This window comes from Manacus candei, unplaced genomic scaffold, assembly GCF_025592945.1.
Source record: "Manacus candei isolate 608988 ecotype Guabito, Panama unplaced genomic scaffold, ASM2559294v1 h1tg000044l, whole genome shotgun sequence".
Classification (NCBI taxonomy): Eukaryota; Metazoa; Chordata; class Aves; order Passeriformes; family Pipridae; genus Manacus; species Manacus candei.
Window position 1 is genome coordinate 940,509 of NW_026138092.1, and position 22,464 is coordinate 962,972.

Here is a 22,464-nt window from a genome sequence, read left to right on the forward strand (position 1 = left end):
GCTGTGTGCACAGGGCAGGGCACTGTGTTTCCTTTGCCCTTACACTGCCAATTACTGCCCTGAAGTTTTCCATCCTTCCTCCCAGCCATCCAGCCAAATTAAATTCCTGATGCCAGTGAGCTCTCCTGAGTTGTGAAGAATTAGATTTATCTCATTATTTTAATTCATCTCTGAAATATTATGTGTTAGGATACAATATGTTCCTTATCTTTGGTGAATATCATTCTGACTGATTGAAGCCATTTACCTCCTGTATTTAAATCATATCAGCCACTGCTGAAACACAGACTTTTTGCACAATGTGTTTCATGTATTGGTGCCTTTTTCTGGACCAGGTGCATTGAGTTTCTATGTTTCTGTGATGTTGCTCCCAATTTTCTTCTGACCACATTGTTGTGGTCTGAGTCTGAGCTGCAAGTTTTGAGTGCCAGATCCTGATTGTAAACCTTTTCTGTTCAGAAATATTCAGAACTGTAGGAGCTTTTTGGCCCATTTCTCATAATAATTAAATATATTAAACAATATTAGCCTTGTTGCCAGTCCCTAGAGTATCACACTATTAATCTTTCCTATCCTGGGAATGTGCTATTTATTCCTACCCCTTGCTTTTTTCCTATTAAGCAGCATTTAATCACTGACAAGAATTTACCTCTTACCTTGCAGTTACTAAATTTCCTTAATAGTCTCTTGTGAGGAACTTTATCAAAAGCCTTTCAGAAGTCGTAAGTGTGTCATATTCATTGCTGCTTCTTTATCCATTGCTTTGTTTACCATTCCAAATAATCAGAGTGGGTCTGAGAAGCATAATTCATCCTACATGAGGCCAGATTTTCTTTTTTTATCGTATTATTCTATACAATACAGTCTTCTTTCTTTTAAATTATTGCTTTCTTCTTTTTTCGTGGTGCTGCAGTGTATTTGTAAAGTAATAGGAAGGAAATGTGTTGTACCCTCTTCAGTGATAGGACTTTATTTTTCTAGTGCTCAAGAAAGCTTTTCTGCCCACATTTTTTTTTCAAGTGCCCACTCTCCTGTAATTCATCCTGAAACAAAATCTACTCCTCTTTATACACTGGCTTCAGCAAAGGTATCTAACACATGGCTTGTACGTTGAGTTGCCTGGGAATACGTCATATTATGATTCTGAAAAATATAAATATTTTCTATAGAATATAAGAGAAAACAGTCACAAATGATTCAGTATAGCATTGTCTTAGCTTGGAACAGCAGCTCTGTAAAACAGAAATTGCTCTTCACTGCAGGTATTAATTTTCAAAGTTATTTAAGATCAGTAATTTAGGCAGATAGCTGTGCATCCCAATTTTATGGGTGTGAAGTCAGGTATCTGTCCTTGCCAATGGACAGACAAACAAAGAGAAGGAAGATGGATGCAACTTAAAAAGGGGGGGTCTTGAATTATCTTCTCAATACTGAAGAGCCCAGCATAACACAGGCAGTTTAGCACTTTCAGTCTGAGAAATCTTCGTTGTCCTCATGGGGTAAAACTCCCCTCTGGTTACTCATGCTCTGTGTGTTAAAGGGTGTCCAGGCCTGGCATGTGCTCCAGGCCTTTCCTTGTCTGTAGAAAACAGTCCTCAGTGTGTATTTGGGACACAGAGCAGCCCTGACTGAGCACTGGCCATAATTAAAAACATAGTGGTTACCCTTTCTCATAATGTTTTTATGACATTGGGCAATCATTAAAAAAATAATTTTAGACAAATGCCTAACTACTCTTATATATTGCCTTAAAATACCAAAGAGACAAACTGCCATGTAACCCTCCTCTTGTCCTTCCTGTCAGATGAGGAGTGCACTGAACAGGGTTTAGCATTGAAAATGCACCCAAGGAAATCAGAGGCTGGTACCACCTTGGAAAAAAATGTTTCCAGAGGGCCTGTCACCTGATTATGGTGCTTAGGTACTACCATGGTATGAATAAATGATGATGGAATAAAATTTTCCCCTGCTGACTGCCACACTTTGTGTGCTCTGTCAGCCTCCTCAGCAGCCCCTCTCCCCCACCCTCCCCTCCCCACTTCCCTGGTGCTTTTCTCTCCCTTCAGTCAGTCCCAGTGGTTCGGGTGACAAATAAAACCCTGTCTCTCAGTACTTTTCTAGGCTACAGGTTGGAACAAGTGAATCATTAGTTACTCCATGAAATCCTCCTTTGTGCGACCAGGCTGAGAGCAGTTGCACCTTTATGCATATTTTATGCACATTTATGGGCTGCATTTCACAGTGCTGTATTTAGTTCCATTACAGTTTTCCATCATATTGCTCTTTTATTATGGCATTAATTATGTATTGCTTTTACTTTATCTTACAGTATTTTTTTACATTATTTTCATAGCTGTGTTTTCAGAGGTGTATAAACTTAATTTGTAATGGTAAGGTTAATGTTATCCTGGCACTTTAGATTAGCCAAGTTGTTATTTTCTGAATGCTTTTGTTGGGGTACCTCTTAAATTTCCTTTAAAAAAAAAATCGACATTAAAAAGTCGGAGAAACTAAATAATTCATAAGCAGGGGGAATTTTTGTAAAAATAAAAGAGGTTTTTTAGGAGGATGAGCTTCCACTGTCACCATTCCAGGTCATGTGAAGCAGCCCTTGTTGAAAGTGGGCCACAGTGAGCTGGAGGGAGGTGCTGGAGCAGGAGCTGATGGAAGGGACTCCCTGAAAATAGCAAATGGACTCGGGCTCACAGCAAGAGAGGGGCTTTGCTCACCACAGATAATTTGGGCTCCCCACATGTGCAATGAGCCTCTGAGCTGGCAACAATACAGGACTGAGTCAGTGATCAGCTGTGGGTTCTTCCAGGGGTAATTCAGGGCACTGAGAGGAGAATCCTGGGCCTTTGGATACGAGTCTGAACAGAAAACACTTTTTTTGGAAGTGCTAATGTGCCAAATGGTAGTGATGTAGGTAAAAGTGAAACATTATGATCAAGAGTTATCTGGATACATTGTGATTTCTTGTGAAAATAATAAAATTGTTGAGCTTGTATAGCAGATGAACTTAATTATTTTCATTGAACTCGCCTAAGAGAAAATAAAAACTTATGTTTTTGTGGTATTTAGAGGCTTTGATGAGGCTTGTGTGAGTAACACCACCCCAGACTTGGATTGTCATTGTGGGTCTCAGTCTGCAAGTGTCACCCAATGCCTGTGTTGGCACGGGGGACATTTCAGGGCTGCTCTCTGGGTTCCACTTCAGCTGGTGAGTCCCAGCAGAAGCCAGAAGAGGAATAGAAGTGTAGAACCCTTTGCAGCCAAAGTTTATAACAGGAGAATCTTACAGAGAAAAATTTCTAAGGCTGCAAAGGGTACTGGTGAGGTTCAGTGACCCACCTTCTAATTCATATGAGACTTGATTCACTGTTTTTTAATTTCCTGTCCAGTCATATACCAGTTAATCTTTGACGAGAAGACTTTTTCAAATCCATCTTGATTTATAAGATAATGACAAAATTGGCCAAGTCTGTGTTAAGGATGGGTAAGAAATTCTGCAGTACTGGTGGAAACAGGAAAAAAATGTTAATTGACAAAAGCTTTTCTTATGTCTTCCCACCTTATTTCTAGAATTTCTAGCTCTTTAAATTTGTTTCTTTATAAATTGTTTTTTAAAAAATGTCACAACTAGGTTAACAAAGCTGAGTGAGGTCTTATACTTAATTGCTAAACACCTGCAGATCTCAGAAATTGTGGTGGCTGACAGCTTTTGAAAATGAGACCATTTCATGTTGAGCTTTTCCATGTATTTTCTTCTGCTTACAGAGGACAGAAAAAAACCTTGTGAATCTGGTGATTGTGTGAGAACAGTCATTTTGAAGAGATTTGCCCATTTGAAACAAAGACTGAAAAAAGGAGGCAAAGGGAAAAGGTTATTTTGTCCTTTGTGCTATTTTGCTGTTCTTAAGAGCAACAAGAATTCTTTTGCCTTTCTTACTGCTTTTCGAGCTGCAGGCACAGCTGGAGTTCTTTCCTACCTGAACACTCTTTCCTGTCTAAATTGGGGTGGGTAGGAAAGGAAAATTATCTAAATGTAACCAGAGAACACAAATATTTAACATTTAAAGTTAACAGGTACAGTGATCATGTCTGCACGTCCTCCCTCATTAGATCTGCCATTTGCCTCCTTTACTTCATTATAAGGATCACGTTGCACGTCTCTTCTGTTCTTTCTGCTTCAGTGGTGTAATTCATCCCCGGCATTTCCATGGCAAAAAAAGTCATAAATCTTCCTGGCAGGAAAATTTGGGCGATTTCTGCCCCGTGCCAGGTCCTGGTTTCACACCCAGGGGCTGAGCTGCTCCAACCCAGTGGTGGCCCAGGAGCTGTTCCCCAGATTTACCCCAAGCACCAGGTGTAGGTGCTGCAGCAGTAACAGGTGAGGCTGAAAGCAGCACATTGAGCAGAAATCACTTTTTAAAGATGGATCGTATGAAACAATATTAAGTTCGTTCATAATTGGGCAATTATTTAGGGTTCCTGTAACTTTTAAAATAATTAATTACGTTCCAAATAGTAGTTTGTAATGCATCATTTTAAATTGCACTTATGAATTTAGATATATCATTGGAATGAAAATAAATATACGACTTAATTTAATAGTCATGAAATAAACCTGGGTTATATATTTGTGCCTTGTGAACATAATAGAAAACAAGGAAAATAATTTCACATTAAAATATGGGTAACTGTAGGGCATTTACTAAAACTAATATTATCTTAGTTAACTTTCAAATATAAAAAAGGTCTGGGTAAATAACTCTCTATGAAATCTGAAGTATAATTTATAATGAATTTGTACTAATGATATCTAATGTGCCTAGTTAAAATGAAAGCTTTATTGAGAATAAATGTTACTCATTTACTTCAAAGGGAGTTACCAGACATATGCAGTTTGACAGCAATTTAAAAAATAGAACAATATTCACCAATAAATGCACAATTTAAATACTTCCCTTATGAAACTGAGATGCTTAATGTATAAAATTTTATTTAATTGTGTAATATTACAAAAAAAAAATCTCAAGTTCAGAATATTTTAGTTGCAAAACAACTAAGAAGGAAATTCTTGAAAAGCTCTTTCTTTGATGAATTCTTAAATAATAAGAACTGCTACTTAAATCAGCAGACAAATAACTTTATTGAAATATTAATTTAGCTATTATACTGGTACTATGAGGTATAGTTTTCTGGAAATGTTCAAGAATTTGAATTTGAATTTGTATTCACCTAATTTGTATGATCAGGTCCTGATTCTGTGAGTGAGATATAATAACTTAAGCAAAAGGAGGCTGGTGCACCATATATATCTTATTTTTATTTTTTATGCATAGAACGTTATTATTAGCGTGAGATCTGTTCAGATTCATTGAGAGAAAAATGCAGCAGAAAGAATCCCATTTTATAAAACAGTCATTGTTTTTAATGAATGTGTAATTAATTCCACTGTGATAAAGTGAAAATCCATCCTGTAGATAGATTTTCCTTGTATTTTCTTCACAGGAGTGAAACTCCTAATTTAGTGTGGCATCTTCTAAAATATTTCCCCCTGTATATTTTTTCATGTATTACTGAGGAACCATTCCATCATCCTTATGGCTTGCAATATAAAGATTTGTTCCATCATTAAGGGAACTTGTAGAGACCTTTGCTCATATTATTGTTCCATGAGGAATGTTGGCTTTTTTTTTTCATTTGTTTCATTTAAAATGAAGCAATGCTAAGTGTTCAGAATTCACAAAATGGGAGGTCTTGCAGTCTCACACAGACACATTGTCATGTCTTAATTTATATTAAAGACTCTTCAGTGGAAAAAAAAAAGAAAATCTTTATGTCATACTTACTTGAAATGGTAAATTTTGTATGTTTAATAGGAAATCTTCCAGTACATTTTGTTTTAAAGATGTGAGTGTTATAACCTGGCTCCCTAGAATATTCAAGGAATAGCAGAGTCACAGCCGTGGAGTGTACTGGTGTTTTCAGCTTTTGCAGGTTGTGAAAGGACATGGCAGGATTTGTCTGATTGTGGGCTTTTCTTGTAGGAAGTTGTCAAGATTGGTAGTAATCATTTTACATCAACTGTTTTCTGCAGGAGCACCTACAGAAATGCTTATAAAAAAAACTTCCCTGCGCTGAAATTAAGATTTGAAACCTTTTTTATAATCTGTTCTGTAGCTGATATCCTAGGGCAGTCCCTTGATTTGATTGCATTTTGCATCATTGAAAGCTGATTCCAGGGGATTGGATCAGTTCTCCAGGAGCTGAAGCCATCAGTGATGCACAAGGAATGAGAACAAGCTCCTCAAGGGAGGAACTTCAATGCTAAAAGGGGAGTTATAGCACTATAAATGCCAGCAAAGGCCAGGCAGCTCCAGTGCCTCATCCAGTTCACAAACACTTTAGATATGGCACGATAAAGATGCTTGGCAAAGGAGGGTTTTTTATTTATTGAAGTTACAGAGTTTTTAGGGAACAAGAGGTGCCTCAGCACCCCCTGCAGTGGGACCAGCAGTGCAGTGTAGCCAGCCTGGGTCACACTGGCAGAGGGATGTCTCCTGTTTTACCTGGCTGCCACCCTTCTACCTCCTTTCACATGGTTTTGTACTTTGGCACATGGACCTTGGAGCTGCCAAGGCCTGTGTAAGTTGTATTTGCTCATTCATAAAAGCTTTGGCAAAGGCTGAAGAAGGTTCTTATGACAAGTATTAGCTGTGTCTAAGTCTGATAAAAAAAAAAAAAGCATTTCCTTTCTTTCTTTTTTTTCAAAGACAGCCCTTCTCCCACAGCTGCCACCAGTGATTTTGGTTGCAGCAGTTTAGTGGCATCCTGAGGTAGCCAAAGGCTTCAGTACCAGGTTGGTCTGTGCCGGAGATGTCATCTGTCCTCTTCATGCAGTCCTTGTGTGACAACACTGGGGAGCTCAGAGAGAGAAAAAGTGAGGGAACACACGAGCATTTTAGTTAGATGAATTCCACCTGTGGGGTCAGTATGAATTGCAGGGACAAAACTATCCAATTCCTTCTCAGACTCGTGCTCAGGCCTCCGATTTATCTGCACATTGGCAAAACTGACTTTTCAGGGATGGTATTCTAGTGTTGTGGCTGTAACAGCAGTCCAGTCCTAACCAAATTAAAAGGAGTGTTTTCTTACCTTCCACCTTTCTGAAGGGTGAAAGCTTCTCTGTTGTTGCCTGCGAGTCTGTTGTTGTTTCCTCTGGAAGTACAGAGCCGGGAGACAGTGTGACCAGAGTTTGTAGAAGTCTCAGGGTTTGCCATAATCTTTTGAACGTGCCTAGAAGGTGGACTTTGGGGTCATGTAGGGAAGCTTCACTGCCAAGTCCAGAATGCTGACCCACAGTATTTTGATTCTATTCCCGTTGCCTCTGAAAAATAACCCCCCAAAATGTAAATGTCAGGGGAGTACTGAGAATGTGGATACTGATTTGCGGGCTATGGGCTGTCAGAGACCTCCCTGGAATTTTGTTCTCCTTCAGAATCTGGATAGTTTGCTCCTCTTTGCATTCTTCTTCTCCTATTTCTGTGCTCAGGACTAAAGGGGGAGCATGATTAGTACCTGTGCTTCTGCTGTGCACTGTCGGCTCAGGATGGCCACAGACCTTTTCATCTCATCAGCACTCGTGTGTCAGCTAATGCAGGCGTAACAACAAACATGTTCTGATCATCCCCCAGAGAAATGACATTTCATCTCTGGATGTACACCGTGAGAAATCCTAAATGTTTTTCTCATTGGACTGAGCGCTGTGTGAATACCAAGAAAAGCAGCTCAATTCAAAAGGTCACGTTAGACAATTCCGAGGTGAGCAGATGTGACTGTAGAAGGTTACAGCAGGCACTTCATGTGCACTCTTTAGACTTGTGCTGGGAATTGCATTTCTGAAACAGTCTCGTTGGTGCTGTTATGCAAATTCAAGTGTAAATCACCAGGAGACCGAAACCCAAGCAAGTCTAAACCCTTAGTAATACATTTATTGCACATTAGATCAGTCAGAGCAAAGCCCACAGACGTACCCTTCTGTGGAGTTAAACCTTAATTAGATAATAAATCTAGAATTCTGTGACCTGATAAGTAATCTTGAGATCTTTTGAATGGCAATTTTTTCAGTTAATAGTGAATTATCTGAGGAAAAACACCTCTTAGATGTCACGTTCTACTAAGGGAAATGTAAGGCTGTTTCTCTAATGAATACACAGTTCTCACTGCCATTGACCACAGGGTCAGTCAAGCCACGGGCAGACTTCTCTCTCTATTGGGATAAACAGAACTGTATTGCAGTAAACAAAGTGCAAGGCAAAGTAGTGTATTTTTACTGTGGGATTAGAAAAGGGTTAGTGTGATTTGGTAAATGTTGTCTACGTGAAAACTCCTGACAGTGTTACATTGCCATCCCAGTAGTTCAGAACATCTCAGATACATCATATTTTCACTAGTGCTGAAGATATAAAAAGTTCTGGATATCCATGTTGACTGTTCTGATAATAAATAACACAAACTATGCTTTTGGATTAGTGGATGCCAATGCTTCAGTGTATAAATCCCTAACTTGTTGGATTCTGCTGCAATGCACAAGTCAAAAAGTTCTGTTGCTTCTCACTGATATACTCTGTAGTTAACAGGTTCTTGACTATACAGAATCAATCTAGATCTCAATAAGAAAAAGTTTTTAGATTATATTAGCTTAAATTCATAGTTCCTCCCTTGGACATGTACTCAGTATGGTAGTTTGTCGGGATAAAATGCAGAGAACAAAAATCATCTAAGTAGAAAACTATTAGAAAACTAAATGTAGCAAATGGTCCCATATTTATATCTCAGTAGTCAGAATACAAATAAACATCCTTGGTAAAAACACATCAGTGCTTCCAATTAAGGTAATATAATTGCATGCTTTGAAGTGTAACAATGGAAAATTCTGACAATCCATTTTATTAATATGAGGCACAGACTTCAGAGATGTATAAAAATAACATTTAATCTGTTTAAAGCATCTGCTACCATATACTTTTTGTGTAACATTTGTGTATTCTGTGTAAACATACACATTAGATCAATAAATAGGTGCCTAACTAGATAAATATCTATTATACGAGATCTGGTCCAATCTTGAAAAAGCCTAAATTTGTCACATATTAAATTTAAGTGCAATTTTAGTAGGGTCAGGTGCTATAATGAAAGCATGTGATGCTAATGCCTTTTACCAAAGAAGGAATCATCATCCTCATGGCCACAACTGGCAAAATTTATATAAACTGTAAATAAAGATTATTGGTGTTTCATTAATTATACTAATGGTTGAACAACATAAATAAATTACTGGTGCTTTTTCTCATCGTATCACTTACGCTCTTTTCCCCCCTCCTTCTTCTTATTTGGAAATTTGTAGTGGAGCATTCTTCAGTCAGAATCAACAAAATGGGTATTTACATTCCAGTCTCTGCTCATGGGACTTGTTAACCTTGATTATAAAATTGAGATCTTATAAGTTAAACATCTTCAACTAAAACCAGCTGTTTTATCATAAATATTTATCTATGGACAGAACTCTATATTAGTAGTTTTTAGAAGATATGAGCACAGTTATCTTCTTTGGGGGCACTCCTGTTATAAAGTGTTCCCTACAATTAGCTTGCAGTGTCTTTCCATGGGAAAGGAAAGCAGTGTCCTAGCAAAAATGAGTGAATGTTGTTTACTCTGCCTGTTTAACAGTCTGACCATCGAAGTGGTTTGTTTAAAATGTTGTTTAGTCACCAGTGGGGAAACTGGGCCAGGATGCAGCTCCGAGCATACGGATTTCAGGAAGGCAGAGACACCAAGTGGGTTCATCCCCAAAAGGAGGTCACTTAAATCATTGATACATAGCACAGCTTCTTTGTGCCAGTGCAGAGCAAAGGGGAAAGGGCATTTAAATCCCACCTCTCCCATTTGGATGGGTTTTAGACCCTCCCAGCACTTAATGGCAGGTTAGAAAAAGGGCAGGCTGGGAATCCAGAGCCATGGGCTCACACTGGCACCACGTGCCTGCAACTGCCTGGCTTTGCTGCTCCTTTTACCTGGCATTTGAGAGCCTGCTCGTCCAGCAGAGCTCACTGTGGGCACAGCCTGGCCCTGAGGGTGCAGGGGCAGGGACACTGTGCTGCCCTGCCTGTGCCAGCCCTGAGGGTGCAGGGGCAGGGACACTGTGCTGCCCTGCCTGTGCCAGCCCCACGCTCTTCCTGGTGTTTGGGGTTTTTTTTCCCCAGAACACACTGTCACTGTTGGCTGCCTGGCTGAGGGCCCAGAGCAAGGTTCAAAGCTGAGACTAGAAAGTCTTGGAGCAGTTTCCACACTCCTTCCTTGAAGTGATTCTCAGAGGCAGAATATTTGGGTAAACCAGGGGTTTTGTGAATGGGGATAGATGAGATGAGGATATGTTAAGCTGGATGTACAGAGTGAGGGATAACAGCTGGAGGGCTGCAGAACTGCTCAGTGTTTACTGCTGGCTCTGCCTCTGGTTTTGTACATCATTGCAAGGTACTGCCACAGTTGTAAGAGCTGCTCTTGCTTTTCATTCTGGCTTTATTAGTGTAAGGGGATTTTTACTGAAGCTAGGATGAATTTTGTTGCTGATGTGTATGCCAGCTGTATTTTAAAGCTTAAAATCTCTTGCAGCACCTGAACTGCCCTGGCCCCAAGCTACAGGGCAAACATATTGTACCGAAGTACTTTGAGAAGGAATTGCTCTACATCTCCCTCTCTTTTGTACAAGTTTCTGTTGCCAGCTAGTTACCCTTGATGGCTGGCATAAATTTAGTCCCTTTTTTCTCACATGATCTAATGCTACTGTAACTGAGGGAAGATGCAATTGCACAGTTTGCCTGTAATTTGAGTGATATGTTCTGGCCTGATGGAATCACAGAATAATTCAGGTTAGAAGGTACATCATGAGGTCTCTAATCCATCTGCAAGCTCAAAGCTGGGCCAGCTGGAGGTCAGGCAAGGATGCTCAGGGCTTTGTTGTGCTGGTCCATGGAACCCTCCCAGGAAGGAGACTGCACAACCTCTTGGGTCCCCAGCAACAACAAACCTCCCTGCACAGTGGGTCTGGTGGCAGAGGTGCCACCTGCCCTGCAGCAGCAGGTGTCCCATGTCTGTCATTGCTGCATGCTTTTGGTTGTGCTGCCCAAAACAGAGGTTCCTGCCCTAGTCTGCTACCAGGGAACTAAACCTACCTTGGAATTGCAGATCTACAGGTGGAGGGGGAGCCTGCTGCCAGAGGTGGCAAGGCTTCAACCTTCAGCCTGCCTGACCTTGGGAGTGAAAACCGTCACCTTTTTGTTCTTGTGGCTTCTGTGCATTTTAAAGGAATTTTTAGTGTTTGTGGAAAGGATGCAAGTGAATAACTCAGTAATGAATTCCTGGGGTAACAGTATCTTTGCTTTCCTCCATTAGCTGCTATATTTCAATCCTGTTCTTCCAAACCCATAGATGGTGGGTTGGGGCAGCAGTTCAGAGGCTTTGGCCTCAGGACAGCACAACCATGGCAGGCACTGGTCATGCAGTGAGTGTGTCACACACGTGTGTGTGTGTCACATGTGTGTGTGTCACACGTGTGTGTGTCACACGGTCAAGGGTGTTTGAACCCAGGCTGTGTGTGTCACACGTGTGTGTGTCACATGTTCAGGGCTGTTTGAACCCAGGCTGCTGCTGCATTACACAGACAAAGCCTGGGGGGATAGCCATTGTTCACCACTCAGCATTGCAATATGGAGGGGTGGGTTTTTCTCAGTAGCTGCCATCTGAAGAAAAAGAGAATACTGAATTTTAAATAGGAAGTGCTTATAAAGATTTTATTCCTTGCAGTATTTTGTCAGTACAGCACTGCCATACCAAAACACTCTGAACTTAAGAAAATGAGAAACAGGGATCTTTTTTTCTTGTTCTTTTCTGCTCTGCTCTGTGCGCTTCTCAGGTGCTTAGTGACAACCTTGAGAGGTAAAAACTGAGTACTGGAGCCCGAGTGTAGTTATGCTTTAAGTTTGGAGTAGCACCCCAGAATTACTTCACATGCACTTCATTTTAAGTGAAATTATAATCTTATTTTTATCACAAGTAATAACCCTGTAGTTCAGAAATGAGAATGGGCTTGCGAGTATGTAGCAAAATATTAGAAATATGGTAAAGTAGATCATTAGGGACAAAGTAATAATTTTCAGTGCAAAAAGTCTACTAAGAGACCTTTTTTTAAACTCAAGCAAAATGAATAAATGTAAGCATGAAGGTGTCTTCTTCAGCAGCTATTTCCTGTGAACTTAAGGCAATGATGTGAACACAGGAAAGAAATGATTTTAATGTACCTTTGCAATATCACTTGACAAAAGCTTGCAACAACCAGTATTACTTCTCAGTTTATGGAGGCTATTTAAAACGTACTTAAAGAAAAAAGTGTCAGGAATAATAGCCAGACCTGGCCATGTTACTGTATAAAAGACTATGTGCTGCACTGCTGGTGAATTTGGGTCATCAGGCATCTTAACGTTGTTACAGAAGTAAAAGTAGTCTGTGTTCAAAGGTCTGTATTTACACATTTCTCATACCTTTTGAACCATGTTTGTATTCATACAGTTCTCTCAGCTTCTGAGCCAAGAAACCTAACAGATCTTTATGTTCTTTTGCAAATAAGAGACTTCAATTAACTAGAGCTGAATTCACCTGGAAACGTCACTGAATTCTGCCAACTAAGTGGCTTCAGTCAGACACAAGGACACCTCTATTTCTGACTGTCAGCTGATCCATTAGTGAGAGTGAACAAAGTTCTGTTTCTCAGTTCAGCTGCACAGCAAGCTCTTTTCTTTTTTTTTTCCTTTTTTTTTTTTGCCACAAATCCGTCATCTTACTAAGGCAAACTTTCTGTTAAAACTACTTAGGGAAATGCAAGCATAGTGGAAATAGCCTGTGTTTGAAGGGAAGTTTGGAAGAAAGCATTGTTTGTTGGAGGCAAGTTACTAGATATTAATTAAAAGCAAAATTATGGAGCTTCCAAAAATAAATATTGAAGTTCTTGACATTTTGTTTCTTGTCTCCTCCCGAGTTATTTTCGTGCCACTTCCTTTCCTCCTTGAATAATATAATCTTTGTTTCCTTTACAAAAGACTTGCATTGTTTTCCACTGCAGTTAATTTTCAGAATGGAAACATGACCTAAGAAGAGCATTGTTGTTTTTCAAGATGAAACACAATGCAGTCCTGTGCTATCTTTCTCTTGTTTTGTCCTGATTTCTAGGCAGATATTTGTGGTCTTGTTCAACGATGTAAATAGTGAGGCTTTGGAGGAAGAACCAAAAAAACCCGTTTGTTTTTTTTTAATAGCAGAGATTAAATACCTTGAATATGGTCACAAGTGGGATCAAAGGTGGCAAGATTTTCACCACCCACAATTAAAAAGAAAGAAAGGAGAACAGAATGAACCAAATGAACTGAAATGGATCAGAAAATGGATGGGGAAAATTCCAACTCTTTCTCTCTGGTATTATGGTCAAGCAGGTAGCTCGTTTTTTAATACTCCATTTTCTCTTAGTCAGACCCTGCTCCTCTACTACTACTGGGTACTGGTTAAGTTCATTCTCCATTTTATTAACTCACCATAAGCTGCTAAGCTTGGCTCCTGGTGAACTTTGCTGTGAACTCGGCCAAAGTTCGGGGCCTGAGGTTGGAGATATCTCTTACTCCTTCCCATAGACTGTTCCTACCCATTGCAGGGTGTACTTTGGGCAAGTCTGTCAGCAGTAATCTCGTATTGCCTCCAGGGTTGTTTCCTTGTCCCCCTGTGTGTCCTGTCCTCTGTGTCACCCCACGTCCTGCAGGGTCAGTCAGGCCCCGCTGGGTGGGTGGCTGGGCTGGTGGCACCCGAGGGATGTGCAGGAGCACAGAGGGGTTGGCACAGGCATGTCTGCAGTGCAGGCAGCACAGGGCCACATTGCTGCACAGACAGAGGATTAACTATGTGAAAATACAGTTCAGCCCAGACCCCTGACAAATTTTATGAAAATGATCTATGGTGAGGAGTTTGCTGAGGCACTCAGTGCTGCAGTCAGCACTAAATCCCTTTATTTTACAACCCAATAATCAACTGCTGCTGTGATTATCAGAGTGGAAGAGGATGAGTGGCGAGAGTAAGTGGCTGTTGGTGTGGTGCCCAGACCTACCAGGGCCCTGAAGCAGCTCCAGCAGGAAGCTATCCCCATTTGACATCCTTGCAGTCTAAGCAGACAGTGAGGATTTGAGGAAGAAGAGATTCATGTAGAAGACTTTAACTCACTTGTCTTTGTCCTCTATTTGTTCTGATCAAAATCCTTTCTTCACTCTTTTTTCTATTATCCCAAAGTCAGTAAGAAGATGATAATACCAGGAGACACAGTTTAATATTTTCACCTAAGAAACAATGTCATCTAACAATCTACAGCTTTATCAGCATTGATTTATTCTCCTAGATGCAAGTGTCACCAAATCTAGAACTACCCACAGTTTCACTGAAGTATCTCTTAAGAAAATATCTTTCCTCTTTCCCCTTTCCTTTTTCCCCTCTCCTTTCTTTTTTAGAAGTCCCATTTCTACACAGCAGGAGACAGAGTTTTCTGGCAGATTAAAAGCTTTATATCTGTAAAACCAACAAAACCAGAAAACTTCTGTGAAGGTATCACCAAACTGCTTTTTGAATTTTAGAGAATGATTTTATTTCTTTCTTTCCAGTTTGTTTTCAGTTAGTGGCAACTCTGTGTCGTTTTTAATAAACCAGATACTCCAAGGGAGACATGAAATCCTGTGAGTGGGAGTTCATCCATTAAGAATAACTACACCAAGACCATGTATGAAATCTGAGACCTGTCCAGTCTTCCTCGTGCTTTTTGCTGTCTCCTGCCTGAATTGCTGTGGCCTCAAGAGCTCTTATGCACTCCAAATGTACTCCAAACCTGCAAAAAAGAGAGCAGGCAGTGCCCTGGAGAGCTGGTCATTACATAGCAACGGCATGAATGGTTTCCAAACCAAACAGGATATTAAATAATACAAATACTGGGTGAGTTCCATCAGTTCAGCTCGACTGCAAAAGGAGAGAGGAAGGTTGGAAATGTTCCCTGTCCTATAGCAGTTTTGTCACCCTCTAACACTGGCAGTGTGTGATACAGAGGTACAGTGGAGGCTAACCTGCTTTCCAGCTTCAAGTGTCTGTCTCCCTAGGATGAGATTGAAGTTTGCAACCCAAGCCTATCCTCTGCTCTGTTCTATTCTCAACTCTGTCTTCATTTCCTGCTTAAGTCTTTCAGTAAGCCCAGCTCAGCTGGGCTGGAGGACACAGTTCAGAGGGATTGTTCTTGCTGACATGTCTTGCTTTTGTCCTTGTCTGTTGAGCTTTTTGCTCTGACATATCACTGATCACAAATTATTGAATAAGAGCCCCCAGAAAATCACTTTTCATATGGAGAAGAAAAGATTATTACTGCAGGCAAGTGTCAAGGTTATAAAGGTTAGATGTGCTCTTTCATCAGCACAGGAGTAGGGGAATGGAGCAGAGGGAAGAACTAAATATGTTCAAAGGGCAGGTTACTCTGCACACAACGTGGAATCCCAGTGTTTCCTTTCTAGTTATTTAATTCAGTGGTGGGAGAATGGTTTGTTTGTAAGGAAATTCAGCTTCTCAGTTGCTCAGAAAAGTTGAACTCTTGCTGTTGAGTGACTTCAAAAAGCTTTAAGGATCACTGATCAATGGCCATGCTTTGTTGGACAGGAGGGGGAGGATATCTGATTAATGACCTCTGACACAAGCTTCACCTGTCCACAGGAATCTGCAGACCAGCTGAATACTGAGATGACAAATTAACAAAACATTCTGTATGGCCTCTATTGAAAAAGCCTATGGTGTCTGGAGGTCAGTTTAGCAAGTGCAAATACATGGTTATTTTTAATTACACATAAGCTGTCCTTATCCTCTGAAATAGCAGAAGGGGAGTTTTGCCATCAATTTTGGAGTGTGGAAACACTTGTTCTTTTTTGTTTTATTGGTCTGGAGATTTTCCCAATGTTAATCCTTAAAGAACTCCACTCCACAGCCTTTTTTTTTTTTTTTAATGAACGTTCTACAACTGACTCCTTGTTTGTAAGCCTGAATCTAGTCTTTTGTTTAGTGAGGATAGACAGATTAGACACACTTCTGAATGACCTATTATGCACTGCAAGGGCTGTGTTTAATTGGAAAAAAAAATAACAGCTGCTTAATTTATGGACGTGCACAACAGGGCCCACGATTTCAGTGTGGCAAACAGAACACAGCACTGGCAGGGCTGGCATCACTCAGTGCTGCAGGAAGGTGCTGGGTGGTGCCCTGGAGGCCCCAGCCCTGGGCTGGGCACAGGATCAGGTGGCACAGGCAGTGACCTGCCAGCCTCTGCTCCAGCACCAGCGCTGACCCTCTCACTGCACCGAGAGGGAAAAGCACCAGCAGAGAAAAGGGAGGTGCCAGTGTCCCATGGCCTGTGCTCTGGGATTTGCAGCACTGGTGTGGGTTTTGAGATGGACATTTGTCCACCAGAAAGAGCTGGGCTCTCCTCAGAAGGTGATAGCAAACACTCAGTAGATGGTAATGAAGCTTCTGACACCTTCACTTCTGTGAGGAATATGCTCTTTAAAGAGATAATGTCCCTTTCAACCCATGGATTTGACATGTGCAGGAAAAGAAAGAGCTAAATGACTGGAAACATGACTGCATGGTCAGGTAGTCCATGCTCTCAGCTCTATGTAGGCTTTGTGCTGCACTCATTAATCTTCTGCTAGTGCCTTTCATAGATTATTAGGAAACATCTGTTTAATATTTATTATTTTATTTCCTTATTGCATTTTCTTTTTTATTCTCAAAATATTCTCCCTAAGGGCAAAAAAGCATGTGTAGTGGAGGCTGTGATTTTGACAGTATTATTGTCGATGTAGATCCTTCTTCTCCTTCTCCTTCTCCTTCTCCTTCTCCTTCTCCTTCTTCTCCTTCTCCCCTCTCTTTCATTTTTAATGACAGTACATATTTCATAAAGATTTTATGATCATAGAAACACACATTGAATTAATTTCTGTCATCCATCACTGGGGATGTTCTGTCTTTTGGGTAGACAAGTTATAACTGTCTTTCTGAGCATTATGTTATGGAAAGAGTGAAGTTGCATTTTAAGGTGGTGGATCCCAATATTTTATGTAGTCTTCTAAAAACTTTAGCCCCAGGCTATTGTTTGTCTTGAAAGTGGTAACTGAGAATTTTCCTTGCTTTAGGAGTCAGTAAGAAGTCACTGAAAGAGAGGATGGATTTGCTCAGGGCAGCTCATGTATTACAGCATGTTGTACTAATTGGAGTTTCCTAAGGTGTGATGGCTTCATGCCCAGGAACTCCATGGCTCTAATCCAACTGAGAGGTGACACATGTAAATAACCAAAGACTGGGCTTCATCTGCCAAGCTGGGATGGAGCCTGGTAGCAATCAGTGAGAAACTGCTGCTCGTGGATGGTGCTGTGTAACTGAGCTGCATCCAGGAATCCAGATCCCCTCCAGCTATGGATTGAACTGGCTATTTTGGGACACACATTTTCAATCAAAGAAAAATGCACCTTCCTTCATATTCTTTGAAATGCCTTTCTCTGTCCCTCAGTGCTCTGTCTTTTTAGATTCAAATGCAACCAGGTGTTTTTATAAATTAACTGATCTTATCTAAGTACTTTGTATACTGAAGTTGTGGCAAAACATAGGAAAAGCTGAATATCATCACTGTTTTAGTGACATATAACTGTGGATGATCTGACAAATGCACCTTGGTGATGGTGAGTAATATAGAAAATAACTGAAGAGAATGGATTTGTGTGGGATGCCACGAATGAATGAAGCAAAACAGCTCATTATTACTGTTTGAGAAGGATTTAAATCCATGTACTCTTGTCACCTCTTTCAAAAGATATACCAAGATATCTTCTTAGAAACTGTTATTGAATGCATTTGTACAATAAGGGTGAATGTGTTCTACCTATTTACACTTAAGGATCCATCTCTATTTCTGAACATTTTCAGAGTCATGGTCTAGTCCTACTAAAGGTTGTTTCAGGCCTAGAATATTAGTAATCCTTTAGTTCCTTTACAGTTAAATTTTGTCCATCTCATCTTTGAGCCTTCTGAAGTCTTATTTTGATTGTCATTAGACTGAAGTTGAATTCAATTGGATATTCAAGGTGGTCTTAGCAGTGACACCTGGGAAATAATGGCATATTGAAGAAGGAAGAGGTTAGTCTCAGTTTATGTTGCAGACTGGCATGAACTTTCACACCAGAAATCAAAGGGGTGTCTGTCCTTTAACCCTGCACCCAGAGCTGTGCCATCCCCAGGTTTGCAGCAGGGTTTTTGGCTCCCCAGCCCTGTGGCTGCTGCACTGTTTGCATTCTGCAGAGCCAGACTGGGGTGGTAGCTCTGGTTTTAATGGTGCATTGGTTACTTCAGTCAGGAATGGCCTATGGTTGCAAGTTTTTTCTGCTTTTCTTAAGGTAGGAAGGATAAATGCTGAATTCAGAAGTGTTGTGGTGCAGGGGGTGTAGAATGTGAGCAATGCCAGGACTGAAGATACTCTGTTGTTGGGCAGCTCAGGGCAGAGCAGCCCGTGGGATTTGGGATCCTTTCAGTGGATGTGACACCATCTGCAGGTGTAACAAGGTGCTGAGTGTGGCTCAGGTCCTTGACATTACTGAGTTCTCTGTTTCAGAACAAATCTTTGCCATAACCAATAATTTCTGAAGAACAGCATCTTGTATTGCAGAATTCCAAGGGTGTCCTGTAAGTTACAGAAATGTGAACCAACTGTGGATCTAATGATATAATCTGCTGTCTTGGTGCATCTCATCTAGACAGACATAGCCAGTACTGGGTATTTTCTAAAAGCCTGTTCTTACAAGAGTTCCAGCTTCACCGAGAAGGTTCATTAAGTGTTTAAAAGTTAAGGAAGTTACTGGACCTCCCATACTCTCAGACTAACTTTTCCCCAGCTGCAGAGACCAATAAATATCTGTGTCATGTGTTGTATTGTATGAGAAAACAGTCAGAGCATTTTTTGCAGTCTGAGGGCACTTAAACTCTGGGCAGGATAATGTAACATGGGAATTGGGCTGCCAAGCCAGTGTATCCTTTCTTTCCAGCCTTTAATTTTCAAGCAAAACCTGTGTATCCACTACTCCAGATCAGTGTGTGCTTTATTCTATAAAATCTGATGTGCAAGTCTTAGAAGTCATTGAGGCAAACTGCTGAATTTGCTTTGATTTCAGTGGCAGATCCTCTGTGTGTTTAGAAGGACACAGTAGGGTAAAACTCATAAAAAGAATTAATCAATTTTCCTGTATTGTTAATTATACCCTAAACTATTAAATTGATGGAGTTTTCTAAATGCAATTTATTTTTCATCACCTGTTGCTGCTGTCAACTTCCTGTTCGATTTAGACAAAGAGAAAGGACCAATGCTTTTATTTTCTGTACTACATAATATTGTACTATTTGGGTTCACATTTAATGCAAAGGAATGTCAAAAAGCTAACAAATATTGTTTTAACTGGTATCATTACCTGTGATGCTGTATTTTTTGCACACTGATTAGCATGAAAATCATAAAAAGCCAGATCAGTCTCAGGATATTTTTTTTTTCTGTGGGAATTCCCTATTATGTAGTGGACAGCACTACTTGTTAACATGGAAATATTCTGCTTGTCCTACTCTTAGAAATGAATTTCTTATTGTTAAGAAGGACTAGTGCCATGAAATGTGCTAACTTCAGCAGAAGGCAAAAATGATTAAAACAATCTCACCCAGATACAGACCTGATTATGATCTTTGGACATAATCCATTGGGAGTTTTTCATTATTATTTTTTAAAGTTTAAAAAATGAACTTTGAAATATGGTCTGAAAAATGAATATAGAGTACCTTCTTATGCAGAACTGTACTGTAGGGAAAAAAATGAAGAGAATGGAAGTTTTCAGCATAACAATATCTGATAAACTGTAAAACCTGCATATATCAAGCAAACTGCAGTTTACAAGAGGCAGACTTGTGTGCATGTGCATAAGGTACTGAGAACAGACTCATGCTTGAACACAAATGAGAATTTAATTGACAACTCCCACAATTATCTGAGTAACAATACAGTCATATAATTAGTATTAAAAGAAATGTGCAAGCCAAAGATTATGATAGCAAATGCAGTTTTACTGCAACAAAGAGTTGTGACAGGAAGACACTAAATACAGAAATGTGTTTAGAGTCTGTTCTTTCATCATTCTCCACAGATATTTTTTTACCCCCAGTGAAATCCCAGGGGTTTGTTTCTGCAGTGGGAAAAGAGCAGCTGAAGGGCACTTGAAAGTGGCCACTAATATCATAATGATTTTGTAAGCAACCAAGTGTCTTACCCTAATAAGAAGAGTAGATGAACCCAGTGTGTGCTACAAAGACAGGGCTTTTCTCAGCTTCGGCTGGGCTGTGTCTCAGGGAGCAGCTGCCAACACAACCTCAATAACTGGCAGCCCAACGTGCTCACATGAGGCTCTCCTGCCTCCCACTTCTGACTCACTTCTGTCTCTGTGACAAACACTAACACTATTGGAAATAACTATAGACCCACCTGCCAGTGGCACTGAGAAGGAATTTCTGCCAGTCTAATTGAGGAGGAAGTTCTTGGCTTAATTATAGGAAAGAAAGTACCTGGTTATTTTAAGATCAGTCTAGAAATTGTCAGCTTGCTGCTAATTTCTGCTCTCCACATAATTTGGAGTGTAATGCTTCCGTGTTGTGAGGTGCTTCCATGGTCCTGGAGTTATCATCCATCATTAAGATAAAAGTTAATAGGATACAGGTGTAGAGGAGATAATAATAAACCCCTTATCTATACAGCTATGCTGCATATTCCTGACATGAGTATTTTGAAATGTTCATTGTCTAAACTCACACCTCATGTCACTTTATCACTAGTACCCCTTATTTCTAGATACAGCCTCAGCATGTAAAGTCACCACCTGTATCACTGCTACTGTCCTCAAGCTGAGTGGAACATTTCAGGGAATATCTGTCACTGTGAAGTCTGGGTGAAAAAATGCTTTGGATTCCATAAAAGTGCCATTGTTTGCTGTTCCCGGGGTCTGTGCTTTTCCTGTTGTGTTTCTGCTTATTTATTTTCTGACTTTTCATTTTATTTTTGTTGCATACCTGCATGTTGCTACGTTAGTGAAGTTTGAATCGAGAACTTCTGCATTAAATGTTCAGATGTTGCCCACAAAACTTTTTTTTCTAAATATGGAGCCAAACATACTTCATTTTTCCAAAGACAAAGATATAGTCCCAGCAAAGCTGATCCCTCCCCCACCCCCTTTCTTTATTTTTCAAATGAGGTAGAGCTCCTGCCACAGAATTGAAGTTAATTGAAGGTAATAAAAATTGCCTGGAAAAACACAGTTTAAATTTTGAAGGATATCCTGAAGGCAAAAAATCTTACAGTTAAAACATTAGAATGGTTTCAGTGTTCCACTGGAAACGTTCCTCTGTTTCATCTCAACTCTTTTATAAACCAGAAGAGTTTTTGCTGATGTTCTGCCAAACGCATATTTTGCTTTTTTTGAGGGATCTGGAGCAGATCACTGCTCTGGTTGCTGTCTTGAAGTCCCCTGCACACTGGGAAGTGTTTTTGGCTCTAGTTGGCTGCTTCCCCAGTACCTGCAGATGGATGCACAGAGGAAGATAATCAGCCCCTGAACCTGCTGGACTTGGGGAGACCTAGAACAGCATGGCAGAGTTTGGGGTGTGAGGGAGGCACATCAAAAGAAAATGCAGGTTCCTTATTCCAGCCAGGAGATCTGGTAAAGATATTTGTCCTGTGTGATGTAGGATTTTTCACCTGGTGGTGTCTCTAATAATTTTTGCTCAAATAAAAAGGATTCCTTGAAGTAAGGCAGTTATTTTTAACCTCTAAAGCCAGAAGAAAACATTTCTGCTAAAAACCCCAAAACCACTCTACAATTTAGTAAAACCTTTGATAACTTTAATTTGTTTTAATATTTCCTTTTTTCTTTAATTTTCCTTTCGCAATTGGTCTTTATGCTAAAGAAGAAGAAGAAGAAGAAGAAACCTTGAGAAAATAGAAGGCAACTGTTTTCTGTAAGTGGTTTTAATTCATTGGATTTCTTTATCCGTTGCTCACCCCCTCCCTTCCCTATTAGAACAGTTTCTATCTTATGCCACAAGCAAATGTAATTTCTGTTGTTGCTTCTTTGCAAAATCCAATTTGTTATGATGTATTATGCATGCGAGGATAATTGCAGAGGAGGAGTTAAACTGACTGACAGTTTAAAGAGGTGCATTCCTTTGGCTGTGTCACTCACAAAGAGCAGCAGAGAGAAAAGTGGGACA

The 22,464-nt window shown here is 40.2% G+C and overlaps 1 long non-coding RNA gene across 1 annotated transcript in view; it reads left to right on the forward strand.

Annotated features, from left to right (window-relative positions):
* LOC127474796 (uncharacterized) overlaps positions 1 to 22,464 on the forward strand; it is a 424,738-nt gene that overhangs the window by 364,698 nt on the left and 37,576 nt on the right. The window contains exon 9 of the long non-coding RNA XR_007905981.1: positions 22,165 to 22,212. This is a non-coding gene — a long non-coding RNA (uncharacterized LOC127474796). The remainder of the gene's footprint in view (positions 1 to 22,164; positions 22,213 to 22,464) is intronic.